This window comes from Rhinatrema bivittatum, chromosome 1, assembly GCF_901001135.1.
Source record: "Rhinatrema bivittatum chromosome 1, aRhiBiv1.1, whole genome shotgun sequence".
Classification (NCBI taxonomy): Eukaryota; Metazoa; Chordata; class Amphibia; order Gymnophiona; family Rhinatrematidae; genus Rhinatrema; species Rhinatrema bivittatum.
The window spans coordinates 153,589,758-153,595,527 of NC_042615.1; positions in this window are offsets into that span (position 1 = coordinate 153,589,758).

Genomic DNA, 5,770 nt, shown 5'->3' on the forward strand with positions numbered 1-5,770 from the left:
GCAGATAAAATATTAACCTAATAGGCAGCCATTAGGCATTTTATATTTCTGCTTTATCAATATTAGGAGCTATGCTTCTGTCTGTTCTTTAAGATCTCAAGCTGAGAGGCTCTTGACTACTTTTCTAAAGGAAGTTATTAACACACAGTAGAGCATTTTACTAGGTGGTTCCTGATAAAATTTGTCTTCTGAATGATTATCTTTGTTTTTGTCTGCACTTGAAGTCCTGGCTGTTTACACAATTATATAGAGGTCAGTATTGAAAACTAAACATTTAAATTGCTAACTTGGCATTAGATGAATAACTTGGATAACCTGGAGTTGGATGGAGAACTTGTGAGTTAGAGATAGATAATGTGCCATTTAAATGGATAACTTGTGAGTTAAATCTGCTGGCTTGCTATTTATAAAATTATGGCAAAGGCAGTGTTTATTAGAGTCTATTTTTGATTGAGTAGCCTTTTGCAAATAGTCTGTGAAATGGATTGATCATAAGTAGGTATAAAAAAGTTTTGTTATGATGTGGCTTTTTATTATTACAGATCCAAAAGGTCTTTAACCAAAGTGCAAAGGAATGCAAAAAAATCAAGAATATTACAAAATTAAAGCACTCTAAAAAAAAAAAAAATATTAATTCACAGTCAATCCCCAAAGAATAATACTAGCGAGAAAAGGACCTTCATCAAACCAGCTTAAGAGAAAGGTTTCATAGCCCATCCAGACTATCATAACTCTATAATCTTAGTCAGCTGGTAAAGTTTTAATCATTGGTTCAAAATTAACATTGTTCCTTTCAGAAATTTTGGGATTTGGACTCTCAGATAACTTTTTAAAATTGTTTTGTTGCACCAGGGCCCAGTGGCCTCAGAGGTGCAAGCTGGCACTCACGGGTTCTGAAGAGGACACCAAGGAGGATGAGGGACCAGCACCAGAGCAGCGACAGTTTGTGAGGAAGGAGGAATAGAAGGAGACCCAGCTGACTGCAACTCTGTCACGCACACCAGATCTCTGGTGGCATGCAGATGGTCAGTAGGAGGGCAGCTCAGCAGAGGAGAACCTTATTTCACCTCGGGAAAAGAAGGTGCATGTCACTCCAGTAGAGGTTCATATAATTGAACTGAATGCCCAAATGTTGGAGATTGTTGGCCTCATGAATGAAAGGGCCAGAGGGATAGGTCCAAGAGCAAGAGCTAAGGGGTAATTCAAGAAGAAATGCAGTCCCAGACTGCAGTGTAGAGGGAGATGCTGCACATTATGCCCCTCTGCCAGCCGCAGCTCCCACCAGCTCCGTACAATGTGATGCCTCCCTGGATGCAGCTCCTGCTAGCCTTTGGAGCACCATCACCCTGGATGGCACCTCCCAAGGCTAAGGTTATGGCTTCCCCATGGGCAGTTCCATCACTACCCAATGTGCTACCTCCTCTTCTGCTACCACCACAAGCATCGATGCAGCCTGCATCACACCACCAGAGAGAGCTGCTCCCCCCTTTCAGAGGGGACAGGTAGCTAATGAAGATAGGCCCACCACTGCTCTGGCCCATCTCAGCAACCTCACAACTCTCCAGGTCCTTCCATCATCTATCATTATGTGCCAATGCCCCCAGGTCCCAGACCATTTGAGGGCAGCATCAGCTATGATAGAACTCCACTGCGGAGCAGCAGAAGAATTGGTCAGGCCAAGGCAGCTAATTTTCAACCATGAATAAGAGAGTAACCAAGAAAATACTAAATGTCAATTATCTATATATTATCGGATTGTACACTCCATGCAAATTAATGCACTTTCACCTTCTTAAATGTCTTTGTAGCAAAGTGTACTTTTTCTCTATAGCCTGTTGCTGAGTCTGGTGATTTATCTTCTGAAATTCCTTCTGACTCAAGTCATGTGCCTCCTCCTCCTCCTCTTCATCCAGATTATCTTTTAGTCCTCTGGAGGAGGCAGCTCTCTGGTTTTGGCCAGATTATGAAGCATGCATCAGGCTAGAAAGATCTCATAGACCTTAGCAGATTTGTAGACAAGGCACCCCACATATATGTCCAGGCACTGGAAACACATTTTGAGTAAGCCGAAGGTTCTCTTGATGACTGCCCTGGTCTATTGGTGGGCCCTATTGTAGCGAGCATCTGCAATGGTCTGTGGGTTAGCTAGCAGGATCATGAGCCAGGTTTTGATTGGACACATTCCTACTCCCATAGCATCCTAAAACTTAACTAGGAACTGATCAAAATTGAGATGAAGGCAGCAGTCCAGCAGCAAAAGGGGGGCTTCCCAGTCTTTTGCATCGAGTGTCACATGTATGATTTGAAGTTGTACATGTGCATGCGATGCAAAGAGCTCCTGGCTCTCAGAGAACGAGTCCGATCTCTGGAGGCTAGAGTGGCAGACCTGGAGGAGCTGAGGCAGACAGAGAGGTATATAGATGAGACCTTCAGGGACATTGTAGCCAAGTCCCAACTTCAGACTGGCAGCCCTGGTGCTGCCTTGGAGGAAGAAGGGCTCATGATGGGAGAGCATCAACCGGGTGCAGCAGGAAAGGATCCTGCAGCGAGGACCTGCTCTCCAGGTGATGCATTGTCCTTTCGCACTGAGGATATCTCCCCAAGGCCTACTGCCCAGGAGGGAAGGGTTAGGTCGGCCGTCATAGTTGGTGATTCGATTATTAGGAATGTAGATAGCTGGGTGGCGTGAGGATCACCTGGTAACATGCCTAACTGGTGCGAAGGTGGCGGACCTCACGTGTCACCTAGATAGGATTTTAGACAGTGCTGGGGAGGAGCCGGCTGTCATGGTACATGTGGGCACCAACGACATAGGAAAATGTGGGAGGGAGGTTCTGGAAGCCAAATTTAGGCTCTTAGGTAGAAAGCTTAAATCCAGAACCTCCAAGGTAGCATTCTCTGAAATGCTCCCTGTTCCACGCGCAGATCCCCAGAGGCAGGCAGAGCTCCGGAGTCTCAATGCGTGGATGAGACGATGGTGCAAGGAAGAGGGATTCAGTTTTGTTAGCAACTAGGGAACCTTTTGGGGAAGGGGGAGTCTCTTCTGAAGGGATGGGCTCCACCTTAACCAGTGTGGGACTGCTGACGCTAACCTTTAAAAAGGAGATAGAGCAGCTTTTAAACTAGAACAAAGAGGAAAACCGACAGTCGCTCAGCAGTGCATGGTTCGGAGAGAGGTATCTTCAAAGGTTACTAATGATGCATTAGAACTAGGGCATCCTGACAGTGAGGTTCCAATAATAATAAAAGTAGTCCAAGTTCCTATAACTGAAAACTCACCTGAGCTAAAAAATTCTAACTTATCCCTATCAATTAAAAAGCAGAATGAAAATACAAACAAAAAACAAACTTTGAAATGTTTATATGCTAATGCCAGAAGTCTAATAAATAAGATGGGAGAATTAGAATGTATAGCAGTAAATGATGACATAGAGTTAATTGGCATCTCAGAGACATGTTGGAAAGAGGATAACCAATGGGACAGTGCTATACCGAGGTACAAATTATATCGCTATGACAGAGAGGAGCAGCCGGGGGGAGGTGTGGCGCTTTATGTCTGGGATGGCATAGAGTCCAACAGGATAAACATCCTGCATGAGACTAAATACAAAATCGAATCTTTATGGGTAGAAATCCCTTGTGTGTTGGGGAAGACTATAGTGATAGGAGTATACTACCGTCCACCTGGTCAAGATGGTGAGATGGACAGTGAAATGCTAAGGGAAATTAGGGAAGCTAACCAAATTGGTAGTGCGGTAATAATGGGAGACTTCAATTACCCCAATATTGACTGGGTAAATGTATCATCAGGACTCGCTAGAGAGATAACGTTCCTGGATGGAATAAATGATAGCTTTATGGAGCAATTGGTTCAGGAACCGACAAGAGAGGGAGCAATTTTAGATCTAATTCTCAGTGGAGCGTAGGACGTGGTGAGAGAGGTAACGGTGGTGGGGCCGCTTGGCAATAGTGATCATAATATGATCAAATTTGATTTAATGACTGGAAGAGGAACAGTGTGCAAATCCACGGCTCTCGTGCTAAACTTTCAAAAGGGAAACTTTGATAAAATGAGAAAAATTGTTAGAAAAAAACTAAAAGGAGCAGCTACAAAAGTAAAAAATGTCCAAGAGGCGTGGTCATTGTTAAAAAAATACCATTCTAGAAGCACAGTCCAGATGTATTCCACACATTAAGAAAGGTGGAAAGAAAGGAAAACGATTACTGGCATGGTTAAAAGGGGAGGTGAAAGAGGCTATTTTAGCCACAAGATCTTCATTCAAAAACTGGAAGAAAGATCCAACAGAAGAAAATAGGATAAAGGATAAACATTGGCAAGTTAAATGTAAGACATTGATAAGACAGACTAAAAGAGAATTTGAAAAAAAGTTGGCGGTAGAGGCAAAAACTCACAGTAAAAACTTTTTAAAATATATCCAAAGCAGAAAGCCTGTGAGGGAGTCAGTTGGACCGTTAGATGATCGAGGGCTTAAAGGGGCACTTAGAGAAGATAAGGCCATTGCGGAAAGATTAAATGATTTCTTTGCTTCGGTGTTTACTGAAGAGGATGTTGGGGAGGTACCCATGATGGAGAAGGTTTTCATGGGTAATGATTCAGATGGACTGAATCAAATCATGGTGAACCTAGAAGATGTGGTAGACCTGATTGACAAACTGAAGAGTAGTAAATCACCTGGACCGGATGGTATACACCCCAGAATTCTGAAGGAACTAAAAAAATGAAATTTCAGACCTATTAGTAAAAATTTGTAACATATCATTAAAATCATCCATTGTACCTGAAGACTGGAGGATAGCAAATGTAACACCAATATTTAAAAAGGGCTCCAGGACAATCCAGGAAACTACAGACCGGTTGGCCTGACTTCAGTGCCAGGTAAAATAATGGAAAGTGTTCTAAACATCAAAATCACAGAACATATAGAAAGACATGGTTTAATGGAACAAAGTCAGCATGGCTTTACCCAAGGCAAGTCTTTCCTCACAAATCTGCTTCACTTTTTTGAAGGAGTTAATAAACATGTGGATAAAGGTGACCCGGTAGATGTAGTATACTTGGATTTTCAGAAGGTGTTTGACAAAGTTCCTCATGAGAGGCTTCTAGGAAAAGTAAAAAGTCATGGGATAGGTGGCGATGTCCTTTCGTGGATTGCAAACTGGCTAAAAGACAGGAAACAGAGAGTAGGATTAAATGGACAATTTTCTCAGTGGAAGGGAGTGGTCAGTGGAGTGCCTCAGCGATCTGTATTGGGACCCTTACTTTTTAATATATTTATATATGATCTGGAAAGAAATACGATGAGTGAGATAATCAAATTTGCAGATGACACAAAATTGTTCAGAGTAGTTAAATCATAAGCAGATTGTGATAAATTGCAGAAAGACCTTGTGAGACTGGAAAATTGGGCATCAAATGGCAGATGAAATTTAATGTGGATAAGTGCAAGGTGATGCATATAGGGAAAAATAACCCATGTTGGGTTCCATATTAGGTGCTACAACCCAAGAAAGAGATCTAGGCGTCATAGTGGATAACACATTGAAATTGTCGGTTCAGTGTGCTGCGGCAGTCAAAAAAGCAAACAGAATGTTGGGAATTATTAGAAAGGGAATGGTGAACAAAACGGAAAATGTCATAATGCCTCTGTATCGCTCCATGGTGAGACCGCAACTTGAATACTGTGTACAATTCTGGTCGCCGCATCTGAAAAAAGATATAATTGCGATGGAGAAGGTACAGAGAAGGGCT